The 17,449-nt window shown below is 39.5% G+C and overlaps 1 long non-coding RNA gene across 1 annotated transcript; it reads right to left on the bottom strand.

Annotated features, from left to right (window-relative positions):
• Nucleotides 1-604: 604 nt before the first annotated feature.
• LOC129621453 (uncharacterized) lies at nt 605-12,090 on the bottom strand. The gene is made up of 2 exons (XR_008699375.1): nt 11,869-12,090; nt 605-813 (listed from the first exon to the last, which is right to left on the bottom strand). It is a non-coding gene; the product is annotated as an uncharacterized LOC129621453 (long non-coding RNA).
• Between the last annotated feature and the right edge of the window lie 5,359 nt (nt 12,091-17,449).

Below are 17,449 nucleotides of genomic sequence, written 5' to 3'. Positions count from 1 at the left end.
GGATGGACACTGAGACCATGTGAGGCCCTAAGGACTATTGTAAGGACACTGGTCATTGCAGGGCTTTGAACTGAGACATTTTGTAATCTTATTTCTGTTTTAAAAGTCTACTTTGTTCTTTTGAAATGAGACTGTAAGGGGAAAGGACAAACACTACCAGCCAGTTAGTAGGCTATTACTGCAGTCCAGCTAAGACCTAGTGTGGCTTGAACTGCCAACTCCCCTCTTAACCAAGCTCTGAACCTCAGTGAACTCTAGTCAGGCTTTTCTCCTGCTTCCTCAGCCATCTCCCCACCAACTTCCAAGACACACACACCTAAATTCTCTTTCCCAATATTAGACACTGCCCTTGACCCCCACTACCATGGCCTCCATTTAAACTTGTCTGGACTATAGAAATGGCCTCCCTGCCTCCAGCTTATCCCTTCTTCTAGTCTATTCTATCGGCATGGGTATCCTGATTACAGGAAATCTTCTTATGTGAGGCACATTGAGTGTGTGCCTCAGAATTCACTGAGTTTGTGACCTTGATGAGAAAAGAACATTCTAATTTTTGCTAACATTTAACTGTGGGGTCGCTAAGAATTGGACACAACTGAGCGACTTCACTTTCACTTTTTACTTTCATGCATTGGAGAAGGAAATGGCAGTCCACTCCAGTGTTCTTGCCTGGAGAATCCCAGGGACGGCGGAGCCTGGTGGGCTACCGTCTATGGGGTTGCACAGAGTCGGACTTGACTGAAGCGACTTAGCAGCAGCAGCAGTATTTCTTTCACTTATGAAGGTAGGCAACAAACTATAGTAATGGTACACCTACAATTGTCAACAGAAATTATAGATATTTTCATATCCCATTAAAGTCGAAACATTTCAAGATATCATTTATAGCCATGACTACTTTGAAATTATGATAATCATTAGAGCTACCACTAGATCTTTTTATGCACCAATAATGGAGCAAACATCATAATTAAGAAATGCTCTGTATTTCAAGATTATTGGATTCCTTTTAATTGTTATGTAGTTTAATTTATACATTTTAAATTATTATTTTTAGGAATTCACAGGCAGACTTCCAAAGGGATTCAAGGCCAGAAAAAATTAAAAAGATTAAAATTATAGCTCTAATTATATCATAATTCCATTTGCTTATAAATAAATTTGCTTGCAAGTCACAAAATAGAAGTTATTTGCAATACACACATCTGACAAAGGATTCAGAACCACCTTTAAAGAAAAAAGATTTCTATAAAGCAATAAGAAAAAAGGCAATGAATTCAATAAAAATATTGGGTAAAAGACTTGAATAGGAACTTGGAAAATGAGGATATCTAACTGGGTGATAAACAAAAATAAAACTTAACAGGAATTTGTATGACTCATCAGGGAAATGCAAATTAAAACCACAATAAGATTACCAGGGGAGAAGTGTGGTGGGGAGGGATAGATTGGAAATTTGTGATTGACATGTATGCACTGTTAAATTTAAAATAGCCAACACAGAGCTACTGTATAGCACAAATCTAAATGGGAAAAGAATAGATACTTGCATACATATAATTGAATCAGTTTGCTGTATACCTGAAACTAACATAACACCTGAAACTAACATAACATTGTTAATCAACTATAAGTGAGTGAGTGAAAGTCACTCAGTCATGTCCGACTCTTTGCAACCCCATGGACTATACAGTCCATGGAATTCTCCAGGCCAGAATACTGGAGTGGGTAGCCTTTCCCTTCTCCAGCGGATCTTCCCAACCCAGGGATGGAACCCAGGTCTCCAGCATTGTAGGCGGATTCTTCACCAGCTGAGCCACAAGGGAAACCCAAGAATACTGAAGTGGGTAGCCTATCCCTTCTCCAGTGGATATTCCCAACCCAGGAATTGAATCAGAGTCTCCTGCATTGCAGTCAGATTCTTTTCCAACTGAACTATCAGGGAAGCCTGATCAATCAACTATATTCCGATTAAAAAGCAAACAAACAAACAAAACCCCAATGAGAGACCACTATTCCCTTCCCAGAAAGGCTAAGATTTAGAACACTGACAATATCAAGTGTTTTCAAAGATTAAATCTCATATTTTGTCAGTGGGAGCTGCAAAGTAATGCAATCTCTTTGGGAAATCATTTGTTCATTTCTATTAAATATACATTGGCTTTAGGATACAACAATTCCATTTTTTAATCCTCCAGAGAAATGAATGCATATGCCCTCTAATCTGTACACTATATTCATAGCAGCTTTATTCATAATATCTAAAAGATAAAACAACACAAATACTCATCACACAGACAGATAAATAAATTATGATAATTTATATAATGGAATTATATAATATTTTATATTATATAACTACCAATAAATTTTTTTTAAAAGGCTCCAACACAAGGTAGAGAAATCTCAGATGCAGTATTGCATGAAAGATGCCAGACACAAAAAAGTTCTAGCATGTGATTCAATTTATATACAGTTTGTGTGTTTATACTCAATCACATCCAACTCTTGGACACCCTATGAACTGTAGCCCACCAGGCTCCTCTGTCTATGCGATTCTCCAAGTGAAACTACTGGCATGGGTTGCCTTGCCCTCCTCCAGGGGATCTTGCCAACCCAGGGATCAAACCCATGTCTCTTATGTCTCCTGCATTGGCAGGTGGGTTCTTTACCACTAGCGCCACCTGGGAAACCATATACAGTTTAAGAAAAGGCAAAACTAAAAGATGTGTTTAGAAGTCAGAATAGTGATTAACCCTTCAAGGAAAAGAATGAAAAGTGCACAAAACAATCTCATAGGGTATAGGAAATGTTATATAGTTTTCCCTCAATGGTGGCTATTTAGATGTGCACAAATGTTAAAAAGAAACTACATGCTTAAGATTGTGTACTTCATGCACTTATTGTGTGTACGTTATTACTCACTAGGTGAAATAAAGTTGGTCAAATCTGCAGAAGTGGTAGTGTTTCAGGAAACTCAAACCATGGCAAAACCATTTGGAAAATGGTTTTAATTTAGTCCAAAACAAACTGCCAGTTGACCCAGTGGAAAAAATAAGAAAGTTATTCTTGGATAAGTAAAGAGGAGAATGAAAATAGAAGTATTTTGAAAGCAAAAGCACACCACACAAATGCACTGTTAGCACAACATGCCCCAGCCTTGGATCAGTGAGAATGTGGGTTAAGCAATGGCTCAGAAATCACTCAACACAGTGACAATGTTGGCCTCCAAGCTATTAAAACATATGCTGTTTTGTTTAGTTTACCTTTTTATTGAGATATAATTAACACATAACATTGGATAAGCTTAAGGTGTAGAATGTGTTGATATGGCACATTTAAATACTGAAATATGATGACCATCTTACCACACTAGTGGAGAAGGCAATGGCACCCTACTCCAGTACTCTTGCCCGGAAAATCCCATGGATGGAGGAGCCTGGTGGGCTGCAGTCCATGAGGTCGCTAAGAGTCAGACACGACTGAATGACCTCACTTTGACTTTTCACTTTCATGCATTGGAGAAGGAAATGGCAACCCACTCCAGTGTTCTTGCCTGGAGAATCCCAGGGACATGGGAGCCTAGTGGGCTGCCATCTATGGGGTTGCATAGAGTCAAACACGACTGAACCGACTTAGCAGCAGTAGCAATTACCATACTAGCACCTCTGTCATTTCTGCTTCCTTTTTCCTCTCTCTTCTTTCTTGTCTGTGGCTTCACACAGATAGCACTTAGGATTGAAGAATATTTTATTCCTTTTGCAGTGAGGCATGAGATGGGTAAATGTCTTTGAGGGAGATCATTTGGCTAGGGAAAATGGAACTCAGAGTACAATCTCCAAGGCCCACAACACTCCCACATTCTTGTTAAGTGCACTCAGCCATCCTGGATGGGCCCTCCAATGTGACCTTCAAATCCTTCCAGTCCTACTTCTGGCCTGCCACTGTCTTTTACTGCCCCTGATGTTCCTCTAAGACTGACTAGTCTTCTTGACTCAGATGTCCTCTCCAGCCCAAGTTTCACTTTCTAACCCCCAGAGTGATTACCCGCTAAGCAGGTCTGATCATGTCATTCCCTTTAAGTGGTTCCCTTTGTCTCAGAATAAAATTGAAACTGTCTGATGGAGAAGGAAATGGCAACCCACTCCAGTACTCTTGCCTGGAAAATCCCATGGACGGAGGAGCCTGGTAGGCTACAGTCCATGGGGTTGCGAAGAGTTGGACACTGAAGACTGGGCGACTTCACTTTCACTTTTCACTTTCATGCATTGGAGAAGGAAATGGCAACCCACTCCAGTGTTCTTGCCTGGAGAATCCCAGGTACAGGGGAGCCTGGTGGGCTGCCGTGTATGGGGTCTCACAGAGTCGGACACAACTGAAGAGACTTAGCAGCAGCAGCAGCAGCAGATGGTAAGCAAGACCTTTTACCATCTGACCCTGTATATCTCCCTCTCCAGCTTCATCTCCCCAGTAGCATCCTGTGATATCAAGAGGGAATGTCCCCAGGTTAGCCTTCAGAGGATCATCATGACCCAGGATTCTAGGGGTATCTTACTTTTGACCTTACTGTAGCATTTGGGTTTAGTATCTGTGAGAATCTGAAGGATGCTGGCCACAGCACCAATTCTGTTATTTGCCTTCTGGCCTTGGAATGCTAGAACTGTCAGCACTACAGTGAGGTTTCCAAACCTGGAAGAAATTAAAACTAGTCATGGGGGGCTCCCTGGACATAGCCCCATTTTCCTTAACACTCAGAATATGTATGGGTGTAGCATCAAGCTCTTTATTCTCAATGTACAAATCCTTTAGAATCTAAAGTGTAGGTTCTTAGTATGGAATTAGATTAACCACCAGTAGGGGAAGAAGTCTCCTTCTTTTACTTTCACAGGGACAACACTGCGATCTTCTTGGTGAAGCTTTGCCAAACTAAAATCTATTCACATCCAAATTATGTTAAATGATAGATCCCTCAAGAGAAACTGGAAAATATGAGTAATACAAATTAATATCAGTGAGTAAAATGTCCAAACCTAGATAGATATTGCCTCTGCAGCACTAGGTTTGTAAGCCTGTAATATATAATCCATAGTGGTGGTGTTGTTCAGTTGCTAAGCCCTGTCCAACTTGTTGTGAAGCCATGGACTGTAGCCCACCAGGCTCCTCTATCCTCCACTATTTCCTGGAGTTTGCTCAAATTCATGTCTATCGAGACAGTGATACTATCTAATCATGTCATATCCTCTGCTGCATTCTCGTTTTGCCTTCAATAATCCATAGTGCAGGGGTTCAAAATTAGCATCTAAGAATCAGCGTCATGGAATCTCTGCCCTCTCCTCCTACACGAAAAAATTTTGAGCTTATGTATTTTGGGAGACATGGAATCCATGGCTTTCAGATTCTTAAAGGGATCCAAGATTCATTCATCTTTCTCTTTATCTATTTATCTAAGATTCATTCATCTGTCTGTTTATCTATTTATCTATCTGCCATGACACGTGCCTTGCAGGATCTCAGTTCCCCAACCTGGGACTAAACTTTTCACTGCCTCTGCCAGCGAAAGCACAGAGTCCTAACCACTGGATCACCAGGGAATTCCCCAAAGTCTCCTTAAATAAACAAAAAAGACTTAAAGTGATTAGGCTTATTATTTATATTGAGGAGCGATTGCACTTCATATTGACCCAGAGCAGACCCAAGACATAGACATCCAGGAAATCTGAATGCTGCAGACCAAGATGCTTAACAATTCCCGAACACAATTAAAGCTACTCAAGTAGTGTATTACTACTGTTTTTAAATTGCTTCTTTCCTTTATTGTAAAGAAAGCAAGATAGACTTCTTGCTTTTTAATATGTCTCATGGAAGTAATCTCTGGTTCAATTTTTAAATATACTTACCTAAAACATATCCTATTTAACAAATGAAAACTTAAGAAAACAAAAGGAAAGATATCTCTTGCTCATGGTTAGAATATCTAATCATCATCAAAGTATGTTTTCCCTCTGTTAACTCATAAATTAAACATGATCCCAATAAAATTACTAATAAACATTTTCCCCCCTAGAGCTAGACTGGTTGATATTAAAGTCCATGTAGAAAAATAAACATGACAATAACCAGAAAATCCGAACAGGGAGTTCTGCTGTGGTGGGGGAAAGAGAAGGGACGTGTTTGGCCAGATAATACAAAAAAGCCTCTATTCTTTAAACAACATGGTGCTGGTACATGAATTAGAGTAACCAAAGGAATAGAATGGGAAAATCCAGAATAATACCAAGGAATAGACTAGAATGGAAAAATCCAGAATAATACCAAGTATGTACAGAAATGGGTTTCCCTGGTGGCTCAGTGGTAAAGAATCTGCCTGTCAATGCAGGAGACAAGGGTTGAATCCCTGTGTGGGGAAGATCCCCTGGAAAAAGAAATGGCAATCCATTCCAATATTCTTGCCTAAGAAATCCTATGGACAGAGAACCTGCTGGGCTACAGTATATGGAGTCATCCACAAAAGAATCAGACATTCTGAGTGACTAAACAACAACAGCAACAACCTGTGGACATAGAATGTATGATAAGGTGATTTTTCAAATCACTGGGGTCAAAAAAAAAAGGGGGGGCATTTGATATTTCAATACCACTTTCTTCACAACACAGACAGAGTAAACTTTAAATGGATCTGGAATCTGAATATAAAAAGGGAAACCAGAATAATACTGGAAGAAAACATGGGTGAATTTCTCTGTAACATGCATAAAGGGTAGACTTCTAATTGTGATTCAAAATCCAGATGCAATTAGAGTAAAGACAAATACACTTGACTACATAAAAATTTTAAAATTTTACATTGAATCACCTTAAGAAAAATTAAATTACAAATTACAAGCTGGGAAAGAATATTTGTAGCATATATAAAAGAAAGGCCTAATGTTCCCCATAGACAAAGAACTTTAAGAATAAATAAGACTAAAAATATTGCAAAAAATTAGCAAAATGAATGGACAATCACAAAAGATAGAAAATGGCATTTGAAAGATGCTCAGTTTCACTCACAACAAGCCATTTTTCTTCCCCTTGGGTAAACACCCAAGGAAGACAAAAACATATGTCCATGCAAAGCTTTGTACACAAAAGTTCATGGCAATTTTAATCATGGTAATTCCATACTGGAAAAACCCAATGCCCATTATCATATGAATAGATAAACAGCTTTCCTTTTGTTATTTATTCCTAACTTCATCCCATTTGTAGTCAAAGAAGATACTTTGTATGCTATCTTAATTTTAAATCCAGAGAGACTTGAGTTGTGGCCTCACCTGTATTCTACCCTGTAACATATCTGTGTACACATAAGAATGTGTGTTCTGCTATTGCTGGGTAATATTCTGTATAAGTTTGTTAGATTGAGTTGACTTATTGTGCTTTTAAATCCTCTATGCCTTAAGGAGGACAGGAAAGAGTAATGGATGAAGAATTGGAAGTGGAGGAGAGATGGAAGGAGTACGACTGGAGAGGGAGCATGTGTGGAGGGAGTATGACTGAACAGGTGGAGTATTTAGAGAAAGGAAGTAACTTTGTGGCTTGTCATGGTTAAATTTTATTTGGTGTTGTTACTATTAGTAATATAATGTAGTTAGCATAAGTCTGGTTCAAAGTAGAAACCTGATAAACATAACATTTTGTATTTTCTTTTAAGTTGATATGAGGACTTCTTTACATAGTGAACGTGGTTCACCTAATTTGTCACATTATGCTGGTTGATGCTGAGGACGCAGTGGTAAGAGACACCCAGGCCCTTCTCTCATGGTGTTCATCATCCAGTAAGAAAACAGATCTTGTTCCCAGATAGTGATGACCCAGGTTGGGCAGAACAGTATCGGTGAGCACAGGAGGGTGAAACTGGAAAAAAACCTCACACACATAGAGAGAACGGCACAGTGTAGTATACACTAATTTACCCCCTCACCAGATTCAGAACGTGCAAGACTTTGACACCAGAAGCACAGGTTACAAAAGAAAAACAGACAAATTGATCTTATGAAAATTTTAAAAATGTTATGTATCCAAACACACTACACACAGAATAAAAAGGCAACCTACAGAGTACGAGAAAATATTTGTAAATCACATATCTGGTAAGGGATTAATATCCCAAATATACAGAAACCCCCTAAAACTCAGCAAGAAAAAAAAAACAAACATCCGAACAACCCAAGTCAAAAGTGGGCAAAGACCTGAATGGACATTTCTCCAAAGAAGATTTGCAAATGGCCAATAAGCACATGAAAAGATGCCCAACATCACAAATAATTAGGGAAATGCAAATCAAAACTACAATGAGATACCACCTCATACCCATTAGGATGGCTGCTATCAAAGAAAGAGAAAACAACAGGTGTTCATGGGGATGTGGAAAAATTGAAACTTTGTGCACTGTTGGTGGGAATGTGAAATGGAATAGTCAGTGTGAAAAACAGTATGGCAGTTCCTCAAACAATTAAAAATAGACTTATCATATGATTCAGGAATTCCACTTCTGGGTGTATACTCAAGAGAACTGAAAGCAGGGTTTGGAAAATATATTTGTATCCTCATGTTCATAGCAGTATTAGTCATAGCTAAAACTTGAAAGCAATCCAGTGTCCATCAATGGGTGAATACATATGGAAAATTTGGTATGTATAAATTATATTCACACACACACAAACATAGACACACTAAAATGGTATTCAGCCTTAAAAGCGAAAGAAATTCTCCAATATGAGACTACATGGATGAACTTTGAGGACATTCTGATAGTCACAAAAAAATAAATACCATTTGATTCCACTGAGAGTACTTATAGTAGATGAAATCATAAAGTCATAAAGACAGAATTAGTGGTAGTTGCCAAGGGCTCGGGGAGGGGAGAAGGGTGCTATTGTTTAGTGGGTATAGGGTTTCAGTTTTACAAGATGAAAGAGTTATGGGGATGGATGATGGTGACTGTTGCATAACAATGTGAATATATTTAATATCACTGGACTACAACTTTAAAGTGGTTAAGATGGTAAATTTTATATACATTTTACCACAATTTTTAAAAAAAGGAAAACCTGCTGAACTGTATACTTCAAAAGGGTAAATTATATATGGCATGTGAATTACATTACTAAAGCTGTAAACAAACAAACATTGGCATAGAAATGAAAACTCTGTCTTCCAACAAATGTCATTTAATAAATGTAGGGTCAGTGTGGTATAATTGGGAAATTACCATTTTGTAACCATCATGAAAAATAAAGGATGTTAAAAGTAGGGGAGAATTTAACGAGAAGCAGAACATTTGCATGGTCTCATTGTCTCCGAAGATTGTTGTTTGGCTGAAGGGTATAAGCAATAAATACATAGTGAGGAAATAAACAATGACTGGGTGGTTGAAATTAACAGCACCCAATACATGCTGACAGGTATTATGTGTCTCCAGATAGGATAGTCTGGGGAGACCAAAATCACCCAGGAATGATCCACTGGGGATGCATAATTTGAACCTAATTCTAGTGAGGAAACACTAGGTAAACCAGTTGAAGAACATAAAACATAATTGCCCTACAGTCTTCAAAAAGGACAGTGCCGTGAAAGACAAAGACAGACCAAAGAACTACTCCACATTAAGGGAGACTATAGACATGATATGATCATATATGATAAAGGAAATATTATTTGGATAATTGACAAAGCTGTAATATAGACTATAGATTAGATTCAATTAGTTTATCAGTATTAAAATTCTGGAACTTATTAATGATATTGTACTTATGTAAAAGAATATCTTTGTTCTTAAGAAATATATGCTGAAGGCCCATGAGACTTGCTACTTGCTCTCAAATTTGTAAAAAAAACACTGTAAAATAGTGGTGAGGTTTTGTGAGTGAGGGGGAGAAGAAAGAATGATAAAACAAATGTGGCAATAAGGTTGAAAAATTAGTAAATTTGGGTATAGAGTATACAGTATCTTACAATGTTTCAGTAAATAGAGAAATTTCATAAAAGTCTGTTAGATATTGTTAAATTCATTTGTCTTTCATATGTGAGCCCCTGCGAGAAGTTTTTTAAATGAATTTTTTTTAGAGTATAGTTGCTTTACAATGTTGTGTTCATTTCTGCTGTACAGCAAAGTGAATCAGTTATACATATACATATATCCATTCCTTTTTAGTGGAATAGGAAATGGCAACCCGTTCCAGTATTCTTGCCTAGAAAATTCTACAGACAGAGGAGTCTGGTGGGCTACAGTCCATGGAGTTGCAGAGAGTCGGACGCGACTGAGCACGCATGCACTTACTTTTCTTTAGATTCTGTTCCCGTACAGGCCATTCAGTTCAGTCCTCAGTCGTGTCCGACTCTCTGTGACCCTATGGACTGCAGCACGCCAGACTTCCCTGCCCATCATCAACTCTCAGAGCTTGCTCAAACTCATGTCCATCGAGTTAGTGATGCCATCCAACCATCTCATCCTCTGTTGTCCCCTTCTCCTCCTGCCTTCAATCTTTCCCAGCATCAGGGTCTTTTCTAACGAGTCAGTTCTTTGATTCTTTTTCTCTTCGTTTTCCTGATTTTGCTTTATCATGAGGCTGATCAAGAGTCAAATTAGTCATTACAGAGTACTGAATAGAATTTCCTGTGCTGAACAGCAGGTTCTTATTCTTCACCTATTTTATACATAGTAGTGTGTATATGAGATCGGGATTGACATTTATACCTAAGAGCAGTTTTGCTTTGAAAAGCCAGGAAAATCCTAGTTTTATCAGTACACTAGCTCTTTGTTACAGAAACCTTGTCAACAGAGGGTGGAACCACAGGAGGCTTAGGGATGTTTTCTGAATCTTCAAGAAAGGAGTCAGAAAGACAAAGACAAGTCCCATATTAAATCACTTATATGTAGAATCTTATAAAAGACACAAATGAACATAACTATGAAACAGAAACAGACTCATGGACATGGAGAGCAGACTTCTGGTTGCCAAGGGGAAAGGCGTTGAGGGGAGCAGAGGATGGGAGGTTGAGGTTAGCAGATGTAAGTGGAATGATAAGCAACTATGAAATGGATAAGCAACTAGGTCCTACTTTATAGAACAGAGAACTATATTTAATATCCTATGATAAATCATAATGGAAAAGAATATAAAAAATGAATATATAGCTGAATCTCTTTGCTGTCCAGCAGAAATTAACACAACATTGTAAATCAACTGCTGCTGCTGCTGCTAAGTCACTTCAGTCGTGTCCGACTCTATGCGACCCCATAGACGGCAGCCCACCAGGCTCCCCCGTCCCTGGGATTCTCCAGGCAAGAACACTGGAGTGGGTTGCCATTTCCTTCTCCAATGCAGGAAAGTGTAAAGTGAAAGTGAAGTCGCTCAGTCGTGTCCGCCTCTTAGCTACCCCATGGACTGCAGCCTACCAGGCTCCTCCATCCATGAGATTTTCCAGGCAAGAGTACTGGAGTGGGGTGCCATCGCCTTCTCTGTGTAAATCAACTACATTTGAAAAAAAAAAATTTTTTTAATGGAGTGTAGTTATCCTGTGGAAATTCTTGTGATTGTTAATTTAGGACAGTAGTCAAAAGGAGAAAATGAAAAATGAACAAAATGAAGGGAAGGCTAATCCCTCTTAGTTCTGTTCAGCAGCTCTACAAGCAGAACAGCTTACCCCTTCCAGAACCTTCTCCTCTCATGTACATGCCCCAACCTGCCTCTTCTCAATAGAAAATGGAGGGAAGAGTGGTAGGGGACTTTCAGTTTCAAACGTGAACCAAGAACGTTTTCAGAATGACTTGACAGTAAAGGCCTCTTCCTGATTCCCACTCCTCACTCAAAATAAATGTCTTACCTGAGTCTTAATCCTTTAAACAGAGCAAATCTCTTTGCAATAAAGTCTTCAAATGCATATAACTGGCCAGAGTAACACAGATATGGAAATGCATTCACGCTCCAGTGTAATCAGCTAATGAATCAGTACAATCCACGACTGTAAAGGACTAAGAAAATTAGAAATAGATTTGTTTTGGAAAAGAGAGGCACTGAGAAAAAGAAATAAAGAAATTCCTGAGATTTAAATAAAGGGGAGAAACAGGAGAAGAGAGATCTTCTCTACCTTTATAATTTGCTGGAAAGTTAATCCTGGGCTTCCCAGGAACCAAAACACTCTACAGTCATTGCTATTAAGCTGTAGGACACTATCTTTCCTGCTTCTGAGATTTATGAAGCTTGCTTATCAGACTGACGTCATAACAGATCTTGGGTTTGGAGGATATTCTGGATCAAGACATGGGTGTTAAGGCACTTTTCTTTGCCTCTATTTTAAAGTCTGTAAAGTGGGAATAGTTATATTTGTAAAATTGGCCTCACAAAATTGTTGGGACTGAAGAGAGTTTCTGGTAAACTGCTTTAGGAAAGAAAGAATATAGCCCCAATTTAGAACCGTATCATTTTTTTGTATTCTAATTGGTCTGAACAAATTCTTTTCTAGCCTCCTACCTTAACCCTTAGGTCATTCACCCCCATACTATCCATTGTTCACAGATAGCAAATTGTTTCACTAACATGATGGAAGACTTCTCCCTTCCTCCCTGGTAAAATGAGGCTTCTTAGTTGACCAGTGGTCACAACCTCAAATCCTCCAGGGCCCAACCAGGTACCACAATTCCTGAGGCTGACTCCTATGAGTGAACATTAAGGAGTGGTGAGGGCTGGGCTAGCTGAGATAGAGGGCCCTGCCTGAACCCCTTCACGTACAAAACATGCCCAGGCAAGTGGGTCAGTTTTGCCCCCTCTAGATTAGAGGATGTCTAAATTCCCTTTTAGCTCTTAAACCTCATGATTGATCATCCTAAAACTTCACATTTAGCCTGGTAACTGGCCTGGAGCTCCTCTCCCAGTACTTATTAACCTGCATGGCTCTTGCTGGTCATTTTTCATTGCGAAACCATGGGCCTTTGGGTAGTAGACTGGTTACTATTGAATGAAAAGTTCACATAAAATGTTTCATGTATTTGAGGTACTTTGCCCCAGAGCTCAAATTTAGCTGTCTCTCATAAAGGACCAAGGTACTTGTTATAAAATGACAAGTTACAGATTATTTTTTATGTTAACTTTTTTTTCATTTGGCTCTGCCACCTGGCATGTGGAATCTTGTTTCCCTGATCAGGAATCGAACCCAAGTTCCCTGCATTGAAAGGTGGAGTCTTAACCACTGGACCACCAGGGAAGTCCCAACACATGGACATTTTAACATGAAATGTATACAAATCTCTTTTACCCTGACCCTAATTTCCTCTTTATCTCCTTTGAATATTCCAAATAACTCTAACTCATCTGACTACAAATCCCTTCACTTTGCATGGTCTCTTTATCCTCATCACTCCCACCACAATTCCCCATCTCTTATCTTTTTACACCCATTCCCCCTTTCTGCTCCTCCCTATTCTCTGGACACTTACTAGGTTTTGTTCACAGAGGCTAGAGTGTTTGCTGCCACAGAAGATAAGATGAGGATCTGGGAGTCTGGAAGAAGGAGCAGCTGCCTAATTCTTCCCTTCAGCTGCAAATAGGCAGAGGGCCAGGCATGTGGGAGAGGGAGGGAGAGCTGTTCATTAGAGAGGCTGGGAACTCTGGCTTGAGAGAGGAGCAGCTCGTGGACCATCACAGCCTGCTAACCTGAAATGGTTTTGTTGCCTAGTTCCTGATATTTCAGCCTGATTCGTTCAAACTACATCTAAAACAACTCAGGATGTACTTTACTGTTGTGATAATAATGACAATTATGCCTCCACAAGAGCTCAGAACTCCAAATTTCTAGAGTCAGTTAGTTGTATTGCTGGCAGCTGATCCAAAGAAAGGCAGCAGTGAGGTCAGGTGTCCTAAAGTTCAGAGGTCTGATGCGAGAGATTGCAACCTGAGAGACTGCAGCTGTAACTAGGACGTTTCTGTTCCTGTTGGATGTGTTGCTGTTGTTTCAGTCACTCAGTCGTGTCTGACTCTTTGTGACCCCATGGACTGTAGCCCACCAGGCTTCTCTGCCCATGGGATTTCCCAGGCAAGAATACTGGAGTGGGTTGCCATGCCCTCCTCCAGGGGACCTTCCCGACCCAGGGATCGTACCCAGAGTTCCTGCATTGCAGGCAGATTCTTTGCTGCCTGAGCCACCAGGGAAGCATGTTATTTTAGGTCCATGAAGAACAAGTCTGGGCCAACCAGCTCCTTTAATTCTTATTAACAGCTTGCTGTTCTGCAACCCTGGAATCAATCTCTATTATGGCCTACAAGGTCCTCCCTGCTCTGCCCCTGCCAACATTTCAACTTGATCCCCTACCATGTGACACTCTTCACTATGATCTAGCTACACTGTGTTCTCAGTGAACCATATCCCATAAATAAGTCAAATGAGTTCTGCCTCAGGACCTTTACACCAGCTATTTCTGCTCCTGGAACATTCATTCCACTGTTCTCTCCTGTACATAAACATCTGGCTCCCTGTGCCCTCCTCTCCCCATTGAAAAAAGTCTTTCTAAGGGTTTCCTTTGACTTTCCCCTCATTCACAGGACACTGTTTGGTTTTCTTCATAGTTATTAGCACTACCTGAAATTATTGAGTTTATTTGTTTACTTGTATTTTTCTCCAATACCCTCCCCTCACTAGATGCTAAGTTCCATGAAAGCGGAGTTGGGCCTGTATTGTTCACCATAATACTATTATTCCTACATCCAAGATCAATACCTGACACAGTAGGTATTTAATGTATGTTCATTGGCTAAATGAATGGTACACTGTTCATTCATTGACTAAGTATTATTCTGTATTTTGTATGTGCCAGGTGCTATGAGTGCAAGAGACATAATGGTAAATAAGATGGGCAAAGGCTCCCCCAAAGAGGCTTCAGGTCTAGAAGGAAAGATAGCTATTAAAATAATAATCAATCAAAACTTTTTTGTAGGTTTTATTAAAATATAGTTGATTTACAATGTTGTGTTCATTTCCGCTATACAGCAAAGTGACTCAGATATATATATATATATGTAGTTTTTTTTATATTCTTTTCCATTATGGTTTCACTGGATATTGAATATATTTCCCTGTGCTAAAAACAGTAGAAGATTGTTGTTTATCCATCCTATATGTAATAATTTGCCTCTGCTAATCCCAAACTCCCATTCCTGCCCTCCCTTACAAGTCATTTTCTAGATTTGTGAACCTGTTTTTGTTTTGTATATGTTGATATGTATCAAATTTTAGATTTCATGTATAAATGATATCACATGGTATTTGTCTTTTTCTTTCTGACTCAGTGTGATAATCTCTAAGTCCATCCATGTTGCTATAAATGGCACTATTTCATTCTTTTTGATGGCTGAGTAATATTATATAGTGATTATATATATATATATATACCATATCTTCTTAATCCATTTATCTGTTAATGGACATTTGGATTGTTTCCATGTCTTGGCTATTATAAGTAGTGCTGAAACTGTAGCCAAAAACAACAAAGAAATAGGAAATTGCTTGTTTGTTCACAGATTACTATAAATGTATATGCCAGAAGTGTGGATAGTGTAGTGAGCTGTCAGTCACAGAGTCTAGAATTCTCAGGGACCCAAACCACATTTATGAATTGATAAAAGGATTTTATTTCTGGAGACTGGATGGAATCCCATGAAGCAAATGATCCATTTCTAGTTCTCAGGCTAATTTTGTGCTGAGGCGTCTGATCAAGACTGCCCTTTGGCACCAGCACATTTATCAGTCTCAGTGAGTTTGATTTGAGAATAACCTTTGAATCCATGTTTCAACATCCAAAGAATTCAGATTCTGGGGATGGCTCAGGGCTCTGCGAGTGTTCTTTGGAGATTGTAAAAGAGATCAGGCATATGGCAGGCATTGCAATAGGTAAACTTTAAAACTTAAGAAGGGAAGTTGGGAACAGGTCACTTTCTTCTGGAAGTCACACCCAATAATTTTGTTGGAACTCTCTGGTTTCCCCTGGGCTCCTGAGTCTCTACCTGACTTTTTTTTTTTTTTTAACCAGTCAGGCCCCTGAAGACTCTTGATTTTCTGAGCCCTGCTTCAAGACTGAATTGAACATGCTGAGAGTTTTAGTTTTCTGAAATCCCTGGAAATTTTTTATTAAACAAATAAAATATGATTTGGGGAAATTCAAATGCTAAAATGCTGGTGATTTGAGTACCAGTCCAAAAATCTTCAATACACATGGGTCCAAGATGCTAGGATTATAAATCTCAAATCCTAAAGATTCATAAAGTAAAATTTCTTTAGCACATTCTTTTGAATTTCCTCAGCAGGAACAAATTTTATCCTTTGGGAGTTGTTTAGTTACTGTTATTGTCAAACATCCTACCCTGAAATTTAGGGACCCAAAATACAGTCATTCCTTGTAATCCAAGGGGGGATTTGTTTCAGAATCCCCCAGGATGTCAATATTCACTGATGCTCAAGTTCTTTCTATAAAATAACAGGCATATGTGTGTTAATTGCTCAGTCATTTCCTATTCTTCGGGACCCCATTGAACTGTAGCACACCAGGTTCATCTGTCCATGGAATTTTCCAAGAAAGAATACTGGAGCGGGTTGCCATTTTCTTTCTCCAGGGGATTTTCCTGACCCAGGGATCAAATCCCAGCCTCCTGCATTGCAGGCAGATTCTTTACTGCCTAGGCCACCAGGGATGCCCCGCGAAATGGCATAGTATTTGTATATAAGCTACACACATCCTCTGTATACTTCAAATCATCTCTATATTACGTATTATACCAAATACAATGTAAATACTATGTAAATGGCTACCAGGCTTCCTCAGTGGCTCAGTGGTAAAGAATCTGCCTGCAATGCGGGAGACAAGGGTTCGATCCCTGGGTCAGGAAGATCCCCTGGGTAAAGGAAACGGCAGCCCGCTCCAGTATTCTTGCCTGGGAAATCCCATGGACAGAGGAGACTGGCGAGCCACAGTCCACGCGGTCGCAAAAAGAGTCAGACACAACTAAGCAACTAAACAGCAACAACAACAAAATAGTTATCAGCATGGGACAAATTCAAGTTTGCATTTGGAACTTTCTGGAATTTTTTTTCCAAATACTTTGATCCGTGGTTGGTTGCATTTGCAGATGCAGATTTTCTCAGGCTTGTGGATTCTGTGAGTTAGGGATTCTGACAGACAGAGAGGGGACAGCGTGTCTTTGCTTTCTGATTCTGGGTCCTCAGTTGGGAAGAAGGCCCAGGTGATAGATAACTGGAGGTTGGAATCGGATGGAGACATCATCACCCACGTGTCTGGCAGTTGATGAGGGCCATTGGCAAGGCACACTTATACATGTGTCAGCATAGGGCTTGTTTGTGCCCAGAGAGCAAGGCTGAAGTGCATGACATTTTGATGATCTGGCTCAAGGTCTCAAGGCAA

Source organism: Bubalus kerabau, chromosome 10 (genome assembly GCF_029407905.1).
Source record: "Bubalus kerabau isolate K-KA32 ecotype Philippines breed swamp buffalo chromosome 10, PCC_UOA_SB_1v2, whole genome shotgun sequence".
Taxonomy (NCBI): Eukaryota; Metazoa; Chordata; class Mammalia; order Artiodactyla; family Bovidae; genus Bubalus; species Bubalus kerabau.
This window is presented reverse-complemented; position numbering and strand designations above follow the sequence as displayed.